The following is a 17,836-nucleotide window of genomic DNA, read 5'->3' as shown; positions in this document are numbered from 1 at the left end:
TAAGAAGATTCTTATGGGCTCAGATAATAATTTGGAGAACGAAAGGATAACTGAATCATTTCCATTCTGAATACAGTAATAATAAGTCATATGAACATAAAATTGTCTTGCATGTTAATATCGTTAATCCATCTTTATATCTTTCTGTATTTATTTTTACATATTCATAGGCGTATGAGTACTACAGACACAAATGATGACTTGTAAATGTGGATGTCTGTTCTAACATATAGTTTGATAATATTCAACACCTATATGCATTTTTTTTAGACAAAATGTGTAATTCTCTACTAGGTCTCTACCTGTGGGACAGAAAATACTGTGTAGATGTATAAAGGCATTTTACAGGTCCCTCTGGAGAGCAGGAGGGCCTCAGATATACTTCTGTGCCTAGCATTTTCTACTGATTAACTTTATGCAGTTCTCAGCCCAACACCGAGCATCACAGAGTTGCCTTTTCGTATAAAGCATGGCCACAACCCTGAACAGGAATCTGGGGAGAAGTCCAAGATGAATGTTTCCACCAGCTCAGGAACTGCTAACTACCTATGCATCTGGGCAGCAGCTTTGTCCTTCCTGGACACTTGTAGCATTCATACTTGTAGCAGTGATTGCCTGGGCCCTCTAAGAACTGTGTACCCATCAGCAGCTATAGGTAGTTAACAACACGCAGTTAGTGAAGAAGCCTGCAGAGGTGCTCAGGGTCACTGCGCGGAGGTAAGGGAGCTGAGAAAGGAGTTGCACTAACAGAAACATTGAGATATACTTGTATAAAATGACCAGTAGTGACCTTTAGTTCATAATAACAATGATTTATAGTCTCTATAGAGCCTGATAAGCACTGCTTCCCTGCATCTTGCCTTCTGACAATGTGGGTGACCTTACTGGGAGGGTGTTCGCTGCCTGGCTCTCTTGAGAGCATGGGTGCTGGAGCATCCACTATTTTGGGGAGATCCCAGGTAAGGCTTTGGACCTCTAAAGGCTGGTGAGAAACGATTTCTGATCTCCCACTTTTCAGCCAAATGTAGTCTCCTGAAGAAAGAAGGATTTCAGGTCAAGTCTGTTGAGCTCCTTCAATGGCCTTAGCGCAGTGCCCTGTAGTGGCTTATAGACTTATAGTGTTGTCAATGTATGTGTGACGCCTGAGAGTAGATGAGTAGCTAGACAGCTATTGTGTGGACTGAAACATTTCTACACGCTGCTACTCCTGTGAGGAAATGCATGGTTCTGAATGAATATCAGTGCCAATGGAGTTTAGAAGCCTTCAGGATGAGTGGTAGTCGCGAACAGGCACTGTGAATAGCTCTGAGTATTTAGATGCTCACACTCCACTTAATACTGTTTTACATGAGTCAATCTGTAAATGGCTAATTACAGTTTTAAATTTGTTTTTGACTGTGCACTGTGTAAACTAAGTCAAGAACAATGTCCTTTATGTTTTACCTAAACTGTAAAGATTCAGCATGCAGAGCACAGAGACATTAGATTTTAAGCTGTCCCTTGAGTAATTCTAGGATACAGATCCACTTAGGTGATCTTTTACCTGCTTACTGCTGGGTTTCATGCACAGCCTGATTTTTTTAAAGCTAAATGCCCTTACACAAACAATTATTATCTATGCAAAGTGAGGAGGAGCTGCTATTTTTTTAGCTTGTTAGTATTTTATCCTGTCAATGCTGAAGGGACAAAACTCGTAAGGGACACAGGATCAGAGAAGCAAGCTCTTGGCAGGAAAAAAACAAACATTCTAAAAAATAACAACAAATTCATCTCTTTTCCAAAACACAAAAGCTTTCTTATCTGTTTTTTTCTTTTTTTTCTTCTTTTTTGTTCTGCAGTTTTTCAAGCCGTAGAGGGAGACAGTCTCCCAGGAGATCATGAGACCATGTGGAAATCCATTTGTCTTTTGCATACAGTAGTTGCTAAACATATATAACTTTCAAATCCTCTTTGGGAAAGAAGTGACAGAGACATTCAGCTAACCCAAACAACACATTTCACAATAAGTGCTGTACTGTCCAAAGGCCTTGAGACTGAGTAGCTAAATGTCCCCTCATTTAAGCATATTGAGGGAGCCAGGACCAGTGGATGCTGGGAAGCTTATCTACTTACAGTCAATATAAATATTTGTAGATGTACTGAATAGAGACTGAACTCTGCCAAAAATTTGGCTCCTATTTAACCAGAAGAATTTCTCTCTCAATTTAGTGTTCAGCTAAAAAAAGAGACAGTGAGGAGTCTTAGGTCTTCTCTGCCATGCAAAATTCCACTGAAAATTGATTTTAAATAGATCTAATTAGCCCAAAGGACACTTATATCAGTTTACACTGTGTGTTTATTGATTCAATTTAGTTTTAAATCATTCTAAATGTGTCTATTTCAGGAGTTAGCAGTGAGTGGAACAAATCAATTTTAAAATTAATTTAAAGTGGTGCCCTTTTCTAGCATAACTTGGTTTTATAGAGATTTTAATTTCCATTTATTCATCTCAGCGGGTATTCTGTGAGCATACTTAAAGAATCTTTTTTTTTTTTTTCCCTCCCCACAGAAATCAATGGCAAACTCTGACTAAATTCAGCCATCTGCACATGATTAGCCCTTCTGGTGTACATATATACTATTCTGCTGTATAGTGAGATCAATATCGGCATGTAGGTTTTGTAAAAGCTTTTTCTTGGTTGACTTTTACCAACTGGTTTGCTGAAAATTGGTGGAACTCTGACCAGTATTTAGATTTTTTTTTTCTTTAGAATTTGGATTAAATGTAAATTGTGTTCCTGCAATGTTGTGAGTTTTTTCATAGTGTGATTTCTTTGAAGATGCTAAAGAAAAAGAAAGCTAACATTAATAAATTGTATTTATAATATACAGGTCTTAGCAGTTTGATTGGTTCTGTACTGGAATGGCTTTATGAAATAAATGTGTTTAGTTTTCTTTCCAAATAAAGTGTGTTTTTTTAAAAAATCTAAAACCTTAAAAGTCTCAGAAAACTCATGAATAGAAGATACTAAAACTGAACAGTCCTAATAATTGATGGCTTTTATAGCATAGGTAACTAGTTTTAATGATCTCCCACTTGACAGTGTTCCCTTAAGCTACCCAGCCCCCCTGAATTGTTCAGAGCTCTGACTGTGCTGCTGAACGCCCTTGACAAATCACTTCAAACATCGTGCAAACCCCTAGACAAACCCCTGAGAACTATTTATACAAGATGCAACAGCCAGTCAGGGCAATAAAACAATGGTTTACAAGAAGCCCAAATAAAATCCGGGGCTGTTCTAAGCAAGAAGGCCTGTGGCTAGTCAATAGGTAAACACTCTCAAAACAGAAAGAGGAGGATTGGAGCAGCAGCTAAAAAAGCCAAAGGCGAGTATGCGAATAAATCCAGGCAAGCAGCAGCGCTGCCTGCGTGCTCGTCCACCTAGGCCCTTGGACTCTGTTTGAGTTAGCAGCATGCTTCTCCTCTCCCCCTTCTTTAAGTTCTTTTAATCATTTTAAGCTTGCATAAAATATAGAATAAACTATGTTTCAAGAAAAGAAAAGTTTTCTTGGACTGAATGTTGTCTAAGGGAATCTCCATATTACGACTAGATCTGTTACGGTTAAACCCTTAACAATTTATTTCAGTGGGAAAATTTCCGTTGAATTTAATAGCAACAGGGCCTGAGCTACATTTCCATGAATCATGTCAAGACAGTTTACCAATCAGGGATATTGGCTTCTTATCAAATGAATGTCTCTTTCACAGGTCCTAAGGCCGATGGTTCCCTGCGATACCCAGAGCTGTGGGCATGCTTCCTGAAAAGAACCTGAAACCTGGATACTGCAACTTTTATGAATTAGCCTTAATATTCTACCACATTATACCACTGTAGTGAGTTACATTTTGGGAAAAAGTGTTTTCACATGTCCTATAAAATAAAAATTTATGCTAGAACTATTTTAGTAGCATTACTACCACCCTGCATCTCTCCTTGAGGTGAATCTAATCACATCAGAAAGATCTACAAGATACAATCCAAATGTAAGTTCCTGTGGTTATTTCATATCAAAAGGTATTTTCAGGCATAGTAAATGAAACGCCTTGCTTGAAATTCAGTTTGCGTTGTGAAACTAAGGGATTTACTGTAGCAGGAGTGTGCAGCAGTGACGGCACTCGTGAGGTAAGCGTGGGGTGCTCACGTGCTCAGGAGGCGTTTGGGCAGGGTTGTAGTTGTATGAGAAGGGACCTGCTGGTGGTGGGGGCTTTGCCAGGAGGGGCAAGTGCCTGGATGTGACATCTATTTACCAGCCCCTAGGGAGCACAGTGAGCCGGGGGCTGCAAACAGACTGGCAGTAAGCATGGCCATTGGTGGAGCAGTGCACACACAGGTGCCCAGGGTGGTTTTTAGGCTCATGTTCACTATTTATGAATAGTGCTTCTGGCTCTTCTGGGAGCTTCTGCTGTCTTTGGATCTCAGCTGTTGTTGGACAAGGCTGACTGTGGTAAGGAAGGGTCAAGGAAGTGTGAGGAAGAAAGCTATGTAACTGCCAGGCTCAGAGTGGTGATCCCAGAGGGCAGTCATCAGAAGCAACAGTTTGCACCAAAGGGACAAGAGGCTGAAGACTCTGCCGATGGCAACGTGGGACTCAGCAGCTGTGACAGTGATGTGCCACAGAGCATGGTTGCCAGCACCGCTGAAGCAATTACCACGGCGCAGAGGCAGACCTCCTATGGGATGCGGTAGCTCTGCAGGTACAGGGCTGCAGGCAGTGCCTGATGCCTCTTCTTGGGGCTAGGGCAAGGGAGAAAATATCCTTGGCTGTGGGAAAAGAGCTCTGGGTGATGAGCTATGTCACCAAGCTGTGGGAAGAGGTGAGCAGACTGTACAATATCAGGCAAGATGGAAGAGATTGACAGCATATTCTCAGAGACTTTCAGAGACAAGTGCTTGAACACCCAGCTGCACAGAGGGAGAGGCCGCTAGGGACTGTGGTAGTTGGTGTGGGGCAGAAAGAGACTCCTAGGATGGGAAAGGCCAGAGGCTTATGACTTCTGGCAACAGTAGGATGGCTTCTTCTCCACCTTCAGACCTACAAATTTAGAATACTTTTAGTACTCTGGAGGAGAATACTTTAGAATACTTTTAGAATGCTTTTGGTACAAGGAGGAGAAAGACATGTCTGGGGAAGCATCTGAATTAGCAAAGCCTGAACCATGCAGCAGCACCAAGAGGAAGCTGCAAATGGCAGTCAAGAGGAGCTCCCTCTTGTGGGAGATGGAGACCTCCATCTGCTGACCTGATCTGCTGTCTTACAGAGGTTTTCTGCTGGCTGGTGGCTCTGATCTGGAAGGTTGTGGAGAAACTGTTGTGGCTTGTCTGGCCCTTCAACTGCTACTTCCTGCTGCTTATCTATGTGGGCGCCAGCAACACTGCCAGAGGAGACCTTAAGTGTATCAAGAGTGACTACAGGTCTCTGGGGATGAGGGTCAAGGGCACGAGGACTCAGATGATGTTGTCAATCCTGATGATGCGAAAGAAAAGCTTGGGGAGGAGCAGACAGATCCTGTGTGTCAATAAGTCAATATAGTTGGATTTGTCAACATGAATTTGGCTTTTACAACCACAGGACCTCAGTTAAGAACTGTTAGGGAGAGATAGGATCTATGTGACAGAGTGAGAGGAAAGTCATCTTTGTCAACAGGTTGGCCAAGATGGGGAGGAGAGGTTTTTAAATTAGGAAGAATTGGGGAAGGGAGATTACACCTCGCAATTAAGTAAGGTAGTGGCGGAGAGAGGTCAAAAGTAAAGGGTGCTGTGTGACAGAAATAAGAGAGGCTTCAGGAATGGTAAAACAGGGCAAAAGGACACCTGTCTCAAGTGTATGTACACAAATGCTTGCACTTAGGGAAAGACGCAGGAGGAACTAGAGCTCTGGATGCAATGACAGAACTGCAGCGTTGCTGGAATAACTGAGATGCAGTTGTACAGCTCGTATGACTGGAATGCTGCAATGGATGGAGACAAGCACTTCAGGAAAGATGGGAATAGCCCTCTCTGTATGAAAGTGAGCTAAGATTCATGGAGCTCTTCATAGGATGGAAGATTGTGGTTGTGAATTTGTGAGTCAGAAGAGAAGCCAGTGAGGGTGACATTGCAGGGGGAGTTTGTTTGCCTTATGCAGGTTATGGACAAACCCTTCTTTAAACAACTTAAGGAGGTCTTTGGATCGCAGATCCTAGTTCTCAAAGGGGTCTTCAGCCTCCCTGATATTTGCTGGAAAGGCAACATGTAGGGATGCAAGCAATTAAGGAGATTTCTGCAGGGTATCCAGGATAATTTCTTGATGCAGATACTGCGTGGGCCAACATGGAATGATAACAGCTGGATCTGCTCTTCACTAATAAGAAAAAAATGGTTGGGATAGTGATCATCAATACTGTTTTCACACTACTCTTACTAATCTGAAAAATGGTTCAGGATTTGCACATACTTCATGTAATGCAGGAGGTACCTATTATCATTAATCATGTTTTCATGTTGTATCAACTATGCTAGATACAATATTATTAATAGCACTACAGTGCATGGTCTATGTAGACAAAGCTTAAGGCAAGCAAATATGAATTTTTATCTGGCATATGCAAATGGAGAAATGGAGGATGAACAGAGATCTCCTCACTTAGGAAAATGAAAATTTCCCTGCTAGAGTATTTTACTTGACATGGTAGCACAGTTCTGACAGTAACTCATCTGGAGCAGTATCTTTGCTTTCCACTTAGTTCCATAATTTGTGATGCATTAAGTGATATTAAGAATTAAAAAAAAAAAAATCTTTTCAGGACATTTAGACTTTGTTCTCATTAATTGGTATTATATTCTTTACTCGGCCCTTTGATTTGCAAGGTAAAATACTGTCCATTTTAAGTCAGTGACAAAATATGTCTCAGAGAAGTTCATTTATCCATAAGATGGTGTTCCTTATCCCTTGAAACATGGATAAGACGGTGTTCCACATTTTCATTGCCTGCTATCTGTTTCTTATAATTGAGGATGGGTATGACGTGATTCAGTGCATATAAGACTATTCTTTTTTGGAATTCGTTTAAATCCATCTCAGTTCAGAAGAAGCAGAAACTTGTATGACAGCTGTGTAGGTGCCATGTATATGAAGTGTGCTGTCTTCTCAGTTCAGTTACTCCTAGACAGGTGGTCACCTCACAAGACATTACAGTAACTGGCTTGAAAAAATAACTTTGCGTCTCTCAGGAGGGAGGACAATAATTAACAACATATGAAAATAGTTGCTTTTACCACAGGGATGAAAGGTACATTGGTAAAACAGGATGTGGGCAAATTTATGCTCCAGTTGTCTCTGTCTGTGGTTTGTGTGAGCCCTTGTCTGAACAGGGGATTCTGGCTTATGCAGTGTCCAGATGAGAATCAGAGTAATTAATGTATTTTTGAAAAAAAAAAAAAGTTTACAACTTTACAACTAGAGCAGTTTATTGATTTCAGTAGTCAGAATCTGCACTAATATAATTTCATAGAAATTACTGTTGAATTTTGCAGAAAGTATTTTTATTTTTCATTCCACCCTACTCTCATAAATAGTGGGTATGCACATGTTTTTCAATTAATGTATGTTCCGGCATTGTTTCCTGAAACCTTGCCTAGAACCTGAAAAATGTTAGAAAATGTTGGAAATACAGTGTATGATTTGTGAGAAATCTTGGAAGGGCCAGCCTTTCAATTACTACTGCCACAAAATAATATTGCAATAGTGAGTGTAAGCCTGAATTTCTCTGAAGTACTTAAATTTAAAGTATATGATCTCATCCAGAATTCCAGAGGATTTCAGATCAGATTAAAAATCTTTTTTTAATGAGAAAAGTCATGCAAATTGATAAATGAGTCTTATGATATCCTGTCTAGGATGACCATGTCATGCATATGGTTGAATTTATCATGTGTCTTACACAAAGAGAGGCAATGCTTGATAAGCACTTTTATTGGGTAACTACATTTTTACATTTGCAAATAAAACAGATTGATTTCCATCTTGAAGTAATTTACTAACACATTATAAACTCGTCAAATGCTAATGTGGTACAGTACTCCTCATTTCCTGTTTACTAAATACTTCTTTGGCTGTCTGCTTTGCGTCTTTCAGGTTGAACCTGGAACTGTTCTGTGCCAGAGGCGTCACGGAGCCTCGTGTCAGAGTCCTTCACCTAAAGGAAAACCTTGCGTTGTTGGCTCAGCTTTGCAGAAGTATGCACCAGAAGCCATGGTGGATTCCTGGTGGTTTACAGGCCCAAGTCAGGCCATGCAGAGATGTTCCAGGGAACTATTAAAAGGTAAAAACACCATCAAATTGATATTACAAGATGTTTCTGGCCATTTTTCAGACGTTTTCTTTATACACGTGTTTATCAAGATTATGTGGGATGGATACGAAGCTTGCGCCTACTGTCCTTGGCATGAAAAGCAGGTGTCCCTTACTCTAGGAAAGCTGGAAGATCTTGGTTATCTCTTGCACCAGAGATTTTTTGAACAGCACCAATGAAACTGCCTTATGTGAACTGCAGAAAAAGCTGTCTCATGTGAATTTCAGAAAAAGGGAAAGTTGCCCTTCAGAGCCTTAAATGTTCACTACAAGTCTTTTAAGAGGATTTTGACCTAGCTGCTCATAAAATGTCACATGTCATTTTGAAGTTGGCCTGCACATTCTTTACATTTTTTTTCATTTTTCTGGTGTATGCTTTTACAGGAAATGAGTTAATGTAAATCGTATCACAGACTAGATAAACAACAAAATCACTGCAAGTAACACTCTGCTATAAACAAGAGTTAGGCTAAGGGAATCCATGCTATGCTGGGAACTCTTTAAAACCATATCCTGATAAATAATGTATTGCTGGTACTCTTTCATACATTTACAAGAGTGAATTCATCCTTTGAGGAATGTACCTTAGGACTGTCCTTTGAGTGGTGAGTCACGAGCAGAATAATGACTTAATTCTCACCTTGGACATCCTAGAAGAAAGGAGAAGATGCATGTGCAACTGCCCAGGAATTCACACAACAAAGTCTCATTGTACTTACAATAACCATAGTACAAACACATTGTCAGTTAGTTTTGCATTTTAATATCATTGCCTTTCAGAATCTGCACAGTCATTTGTCCTGAATGATCCCAGTATTCTTCTTTCCTTGTAGAGATTTTTTTTAATCTACTTGTGTTTTATCCTCTTAATTGGATGCCAGTTGAGAGCTATCTGAGAGAAAGAAAGCAAGGAAAAAAGAATTTTCTTCTGTTAATTTGGATAAGAAAAAAGTCATCAGTGTATCATCAGTGGAAATTTGGTTAGGACTTGTCTTGTTGCCTGCTTTATAAAAATGTTTTAAGGATGAACCACTAGCAGCTGGATCACACCAACTACCTCAGCTCTGTGGTCAGCTGTAGCTTTGGAGGGTGAAGAAGTGAAAGGAGTGAATATTTAATAAAAATTGTGAGCTTGCTTCACTGACAAGCAAAACACTTGTAGGAACCTTTCAGGAAGGGAATAACTGCTTGGAACGAGAGAATCCTACTACGGAGATTGTTTGGGTTGCAGTGATCTGGAGGAACAGTGGCATCAGTAAGTGCACTATCGTATAGGTATACTTGTTCCCTCATGGTGATGCTGTTGTAAAAGTTATTAACAAGAGACATGCTAGAGCACTAAAACTGGGTGACAATCTACAGTGTGCACCGATGGGAAGATGTTATATACCATAAACTAGTGTATTCTTTTAGTTCTCAGATGTCTGTGGCAATAAAACTAGAAAACATGCTAACAACTCATCCAGCCAAAGTTCCTTTTAAATTCAATTTATAGCCTCACCATTTCCTTGTTAATTCACCAACTATCTGGCAGTGGGAGTTCCAGACTGTTGAGGAATATGCTGAGTTTATGTGAATACTGTTGTGCTTCGTAACACAGAGAAGAGTTGCGTGGAACTAAGCAAAAGGATGGAAGGGAAACTTGGTCATTAGCACACCCCAAAGAGAAGCAGCTTTACAGAAAATGTGATGTTACCTGATAATCCTGGTAGGGTGTGGTTTGCTTAATCCCCAGAGCTCTTTTGTGAATAAATTCTGTTAGAATTATTGTCTGTCAAAAAACGCATTAGAGCTTTAGACGGGGTGAATGAAAAAGCCTCTCCTCTGTCGCTTCTAGCATAAATGAGCTGTTCAACTGTTTGAGTAAAACCAAGGTAATGCTTTTAATAGTTGACAAAGAAATGGCAAAAGGTTTTTTGGCTGGGTAAATATTTATTGCTTAATCTAGTGAAACCCATAAGGAGAGGTTGCCTGGGAGCACGTACTGCATTGTGGCATGCTGACGACAGTCTTCTTGCCTCAGTGTGTGCCAAGTGGTCTGAGAACTGGCTGATGAGTTCTGGGTGCTTTTGTCCGGGGTAGAGACCACGCGTGACTTTGCTGTTTGACTTTGGCCTCTCACCAACACCATGAAGCAAATGCTCTGTAGCCATCCTCTGTAACAAGCCTTTAAAAATGTGTATGTCATGGAATTATCGTATTCATAACCATAAGTAGTTAGAGTTTTCCATCTTACTCATAAAACTACAGCTCTAGCAGCACGTAACTGTTAAGACCAGGACAAGAAATGTGAATCTCATACTGTATGAGATCTAGTGCAATCCCACATGGTGGTGACATTGCCCAAAGGACAGAAAAATAATAATTTGCTTTTCCATCTCATACATTAACAATGCCACTGCCCCATGCTTAAACTGAAGGAAATGTAGCTTGGCTGGCCTGTTTAAAAAAGATAGATGAGGCAAGAATTTTTTGCACCAGTTTTTTTTGGGAACTGGTTAGGAAATTAGTATGGATTCTCAAATGGGTTTCTTCTAGCAAAAAAAAAATGTTTGTATTAGGCTAAAAAAAATGGAGGCCAAGAGCTAAGGAAGAAAAAGAAGTGAGCTACCTGCTGAGCTTGCAAGATCCTTACATGAAGGCTGCAGCAGCTTGTAACTTTTTAATACTGTTTCTCACTTGCATGTGTTTCTATGCTATTTCTTCTCATGAAATAAGCGTGGTTGAAATGCTGTAAAATTGGACTGAATGCAAAAGATATTCAGTACCTGTTCATACCTGGAAACTGTAGTGACGAGACTTGCTGTACAAGGCCAAAGTGTTGTTATACATACAAATGATACAGATCCCTTGAAAAGAAAAGGTGTCAGCTCTTACCAAGCAAGGAGTGTGGGCAAGCAATGTTGACTGGGACTTGCGTGGGTCTACAAATGCACCTCTGTGCTGGCCTGTAGCAAATGCCCAGCTGTTCAGATTTTGTTAAAAGAACCCCAAACCCTAAAACAAAACACAACTTTTCCAGCACTGTTTAGTGAGGCCAGATTTTTCTCCTACCCTTCGTGATCTGGATGGTTACCCACTGGGGATTAAGATGAGATCACCAAACATGTTTTTACATGGCTGACCTTACTCTGAAGCTGTTATTGTCCCCATTTGAGTAAGCAGTAGAGACTGAAAACAAAAACAATTACCAAAGAAAGCTCCTTGGCTTAAAAATTTTTAAAGAAGAAGCAAACTGTAGCTGAGTAGCAAGTTTCCAAAACAAAGATTTCCTTAGAGTAATACTTTTGACACTTTGCCATAGGCAGTGCTTTGTGCATGCCTGGGAAACCCTTGCAGAATTCAGTCTGAGGAGCGTGTGACTGGCAAATTCGGTGTATGGAGTCACTAAGGATGCTAGACTTACTACGTGCAATACGGAGGGTTCAGGGCCTGCTTTCCCCTCTTCATTTCTCCCACAAAGGTGATGATACTTTCATATCAAAATAAAGCAAGCTATTCTCTTGCACTGCAGCTGGAATGCCTCCCCCATGTGCTCCCAGTAACTGCAGAGGGAGACCTGGCCTGCTGTGAAAGCGTTAGTCCAGAGTCCACCGAGAGCTGTAAACTGCATGTGTGAAACTGCATGGCCTCCTGGCTAGGGAGGCAACTGTACCCCAGGTGAAAGTCATTCTTCAGAGAGACCTGACGGTAGCACCACTGCCTTCCTTCCCAGGAGGCTTGTGCCAGAGACATTGTGTGAGGCTGTAAATGCATACTGAGGAGTTGCCTGGGAGATCCCCTGGCTCTCTCTTGTTTTCACTGCTCTAGTCTGTGGCTCCAGATTCTCTTCCAGAGGGCAAAGATAGAGTTATGACTCTGCCTAATTTCTGAGAGACCAAAAATGAAAAATAGAGCTATTTTTATACTTCCACGTATGTTACAATGTTGTAGTGTAGGGCCAGTGCGGGGCAATGAGGTGGTTCTGTGACATGATGAAGACATTAGATACATCATCACTTGTGTTTTGCTGCTCCATCTTATTTTGCCAGAGGTTACTTTGTAATGTAAACCAGAGTAAAACAGAAGATATGGAGAGTTTGTTGAGGAACGCTGTAGGTAACTAGTTTCTTTCCCTGGCCATGGAAATGGCTGGAGTATAACATGGAAGGTGATGGTACCTCAGAGTCATCAGCGACACCTTTGCTGCCATGCTGTACATCCTCCTGCTTGTGGTCACTTCCTTCCACCTGCCATTGCCCTGTGACTCTTGTGCACTGTTTTCTTCCACCAAGACAGATGATAACATGCTGTCTACTTAGATACGTTCTACTGAGATACTGTTTATTCCATAACATATGTAGGTCCCTCCGTGTTTGTAACACTGAGGAATGACACATACCTCCTAGAAACTACTCTGATGTTGGGGGATTCCCTTGCCTTATTTCACTTTTGCCAAGGAAAATGAAAGAACAGTGTTTCAGTACTGCAGTTAAATACTCCCAGTATTGACTGAAGAGAAGCAGGTGGATGTTGGTGGCTTGTGAGACCAGGATTTGTCACTGGTTCTTCCTCTGATGAAACACAGTGTGGAGAGGCAGAAGCTGGAGTACTGCCCAGCTATCTTAACTTCTGCCTTGAGCATGATACAGCTATGATACAGCCGTCCTGGAGAGACTACTGGGCAGATGAATACCACCGAGGAACCTGTTTGGGAATTTTAGCGTAACAAATGAACAATTTGCTTCATGCCTGAACGTCTCAGATCTGTGTCACACACATTTCTCCTATTGTAAGGCTCAAGGTTGCAATTCCCTGTTTTGTCTTTGCACTCTTACTACACAGCTGTTACCCATTACTCTGCATTTTGTTTGTCTATCTTTTAGCTGAAGGAAAATTTTTTTTGGTTGATTTAGTTTGATTGGGAGAAAGTAATTATGCAGAAACCACACTGTCTCTGACTGTAAGCTGACTTTGCAGAATATATATTTGGTAAAACATGGTTTTCTGCTACTTCTGCACAGGATGTGACATTTCTGGCATTGTGCCTGCATTTTTGTGTGTATTTTTTCACCTAGGAAACCCCATCTCTTCCCACCCATCAAGTTTACTGAAACTTCAGCATTTGTGGTTGATAGAAATTATTTTTTTTTTGGTCCAGAAAGAAAGTTCAGTAAAAATATTGTAGGCAGAGATGTCAGAAAAACTTGTAGTTTACCATGTTCCTTTTTATGTTCCCTGTGTTGTTTTATTTCAAGTTTTGATATGCTGTATGGGAGTGTATTGACTGTGTGACTGCCTTACCCAAGCTAAGTATTTTTGATGTAAGTAAGTGAGGTGTTCAAAGTGCCTAATTCTCATTTTCAGAAGAAAGTTGGAAAACTAAGACCCTTTTGAATATGGAACTTAGTGTTCTAAATCAGGAAAGAAATATATTCAAAACCACCATGTTCTTCCTGTAGCTGAAAAGTTACACACAAAGGTTTGGGGTTACAGAAATGAGTAGTTATTACCAGTGACTGAAAGCATGATTTCTCATCTGAAGAGATTTAAAAGGGTCTAATATTCTAGGAAATAGAGTCCATCTTAAAGTCCATCTTAAAACAAAAAGTTTAATTTCTTCTGAAACTCTTGTTCTAAAAGGTGAGTTAGAGCTTATCTGTCCTATCTATAATCATCACAGAATCGCAGAATGGTTGAGGTTGGAAGGGACCTCTGGAGATCATCTAGTCCAACCCCTCTGCTCAAGCAGGGTCACCAAGAGCACATTGCACAGGATTGGGTCCAGCTAGGTTTTGAATGTCTCCAGAGAAGGAGAATCCACAACCTCCCTGGGCAACTTGTTCCAGTGCTCAAATCATGTGAATAGCTTTAACTTGTGTGCAATTTCCTTTAAAATGTACAGTTTACATAAGTCAAGCTGTGTGAGGCCTGTGGAGTACAGAGCTGTGACAGTATTGGTGAACCCGGTGGGACTGTAGAATCATAGAATCATAGAATCAGTTGGTTGGAAGGGACCTCTGGAGATCATCTAGTCCAACTCCCCCGCTCAGCAGGGTCACCTACAGCATGGTAGACAGAGTTGCATCCAGGTGGGCCTTGAATATCTCCAGAGAAGGAGACTCCACAACCTCTCTGGACAACCTGTTCCAGGGCTTCGTCACTCACAGGGAAGAAATTCCCCCTCACGGTCAGGCAGAACTTCCTGAGCTTCAATTTCTGCCCATTGCCTCTTGTCCTGTCACATGGGACAACTGAAAAGAGTTTGTCCCTGTCCCCTTGACACCCTCCCTTCAGGTACTTGTACACATTGATAAGACCCCCTCTAAGTCTTCTCTTCCCCAGGCTGAAGAGGCCCAGCTCTCACAGCCGTTCCTCATAGGGCAGGTGCTCCAGCCCTCTGATCATCCTTGTAGCCCTACACTGGACTCTCTGCAGTAGCTTCATGTCTCTCTTGTAGTGGGGAGCCCAGAACTGGACACAGTACTTGAGATGAGGCCTCCCCAGGGCTGAGTAGAGGGGCAGGATCACCTCCCTCGACCTGCTGGCAACACTTTTCCTAATGCACCCCAGGATACCATTGGCCTTCTTGGCCACAAGGGCATATTGCTGGCTCATGGTCAACTTGTCATCCACCAGCACTCCCAGGTCTTCCTCTGCAGAGCTGTGCTCCAGAAGGTCAGCTCCGCAGAGCTGGATGTGAAGACTTGTTTCAGTGAGGCTGGGAGTGTCACGTCTTTCCACTTCAGAAACTCAGCAGAGATATTTAACACCCATCTGGTCAACAGCAGCCCCTCTGCTCTGCTTTTTGCTCAAAGGATTTCATGTCTAATGCAGCTGAACTGCCAGAGATCCACACCTGAGAGGAAGATTTCTGCCTCAGATTTGTTCCTGGTCCAGAGTCAAAAGAACTACCAGTGGAGGGAGCCAAACTACATTCATATTTGCAATATTTATTTTGCTGCTGTTCTTGCTGTGCTGCACTTTCAGCTTCCTTCGTGGTAGGAGGAAGCCAGGTGCAGAACACTATGTACTCAGAAACCTTGTATTCGATAGCCTTGCTTTAATTTCTCTGCTTGTAAACTGGTATGAGAAGGGAGATGCTCTGCTTTCTACAATCAAAAGACATGGTAGAGCAGCTGTTCCCAGTAACAATAATGACACTATTGCTGAGACAAACATTTTCATGATGATGCATGGGAACACTAAATCCAAACCACATTGTTTAGCTAATGCATGCTTTCACTCCACTAAAGGGGAATGTCACATAACTGAAAGTAAATTGAAGAGATCAGAGTTTAGAAAATATGACAAAGTTGAAAACTTAAAGCTGTATTGCAGAGTAACATCCTTTAACAGAGAAATCATTGATCCAGAGTACTTTGTATGTGTATTTTATGGCAGTTTATTGGGTATGACTTGCCTCTGGTCAGTACAGTGAACAGAAACTGTTGTGAGTTAGGAACATTTTTTGCCAAGCTTTTCAGTAAAGCAGAGTATTGCATATTGATAGGTGCTGTGGGAAAGGGGATATAGCATTGCAAAATATTATAGATATGTCAGACTGTAGGTATTTTCTGGTATTTTTTTTAACCTGCCCTTCCAGTTGGGACTAATGAAATGCTATTCTCAAAGCGTATACATCCACACATATGCTCAGAATCCACATACACTTGTTTAATAGGGCAGCACCTTTATTCTTCTTAGCAAGAGGAAAAGTACTCGCCTTCAGTAAGCAACGTGGTACAACAGCTTAGGGATAAATGGAAAGTTAAAGATGAAATGAGACCTGAAACATTTAATTCATAAAGTAATTACTGAGCTTAGAGAGATCTACCTTAATATTAATGAAGCCTTGCTGTTTGGCACTCCTGAAATAAATGATGTAGAGTTGAAAACTACTTGGAGAGTCTTTTCGTTCTGGCTCTGTTACTGAGAGTTTGCTAAGTTTAGATCACAGGAATGCAAAGTTACTCAATCAAACACAGAAGTCTGCAAAGTTCATGCAATGTATGGAGATAAAAATGAGGTTTTGTTTCTTACTAGAAGATCATGCACTGCCTTTTCCCTTCCTCTTCACTGTGGCCTTGCTGTAAGTTCTGCACAAATGGTAATTTTTCCAGGTCTCATCAAATCTAGATAGATCATTGGCAGAGGTTTGAATGCAAATTGAGCCCGCAAAGAAATAAAAAGGGAAAGGGAGGGGGGAGCACGTTAAGAAATTGAAAACTACTTTTAGGTGCAAGACTGGGGAGCTGACTACAACATCAAAGTGCTTTTGTGATGACTTGATATTCACGTGAGAAGTTAAGAGACTGGAAGCACATTGTTTGTTTTTACAGTCCGGGCTCCTGCTTTTGAAAAGTTGATCCAGTTAATTTCAATGATACACTATACAGTAATCTTGCCTGTTAAAATAAATGGAATCCAGTGCTTTCAACAAAAGCCCTTGACGTTATGATCCTCCCATGTATTGTCAGGGTCCTGGGGCATTGCAGCTCATGAATAGCACAGACGGAGGAAGGTTTATAGAGTGGTTTTATTTTCTATCCTACGTGTGATACTTTTCTTCCAAAGAACAACATTATTTGATACTTTCAAAATTAGTGAGCCTGTTTTGCTCTACAAATAATTGTGCAGGTGTTATAAGACTCTGTGAGAGAGCCCTTTGGAGGGAAGATGGGAGTGCTGCAGAGACTGTGTGCTAACTCAAAAAGTCAAATTAAAAACGTATGAAGCCTTACTGCAGCACGTAGGTGGCTTTTAGGCAAGTGCAGGCTGTTGTTAAATGTTAAAATCAAATACAGGCATGGGAAAAACTGGTGTGTGAATGGAAAGATTGATCACAAACTTGTCATTTAAGTGTGTGATAGGTTCCTCTGAAATTGAAAATCTGTCTGGTAACAAGCCAGCATGTAGGGAAATACAAATATAATCTTCATCCTTTTCTAGAATCCAACCTTTCTGTAGGCTTGAAAGAAAAGTTTATATTTACCTTTATTTATAGCAGCCTTTGCATTTTTATGCTGGGGCTATGGGCTTCTCTGTCTGCTTATTCACCCTGATCATGGTGCCCATAAAACCAGACAGCTGGCTACTTAAATAATGAATATAAACCTCAAAACACATTTCTGAAGTAGAAGAAATCCCTATTTTGTAGACTTGAAAACTGAGGCACGGAGTTTAAATATTTATTCAATGTCCTTTGAAAGACAGTGGCATAGACAGGACTTGATCTTAGCTCTGGTAAACCTCAGTCCAGTGCTTGATAATGACCTTTTTGTCATCTTATAGGTGAAATGCCAAAAACTCCTGCAAAGTTCCTTCTTGGTTTGAAGAACCAAATACTTAGGTAAACAATAATGATTTAGACTGCCTAACCTGAAACAACCCTGTAACCCTGAGATTTTGCTGTGAAAGTTTAGTGGGCTTTAAAACAGTTCCCTGTATATGATGATGTAGTCTTTTCCTAATGTCTTGCTTACCA

The 17,836-nt window shown here is 41.0% G+C and overlaps 1 pseudogene; it reads left to right on the top strand.

The window, feature by feature from the left end:
• The window catches only part of LOC146589373 (chloride channel protein D-like), an 85,668-nt pseudogene that overhangs the window by 50,833 nt on the left and 16,999 nt on the right, over positions 1 to 17,836 (top strand).

The sequence above is a fragment of the Rhea americana genome, unplaced genomic scaffold (genome assembly GCF_003343005.1).
Source record: "Rhea americana isolate MKP2758 unplaced genomic scaffold, rheAme1 scaffold_46, whole genome shotgun sequence".
NCBI lineage: Eukaryota > Metazoa > Chordata > Aves > Rheiformes > Rheidae > Rhea > Rhea americana.
The sequence above is the reverse complement of the archived record's forward strand: the minus strand, read 5'-3'. Positions and strand labels throughout refer to the sequence as shown.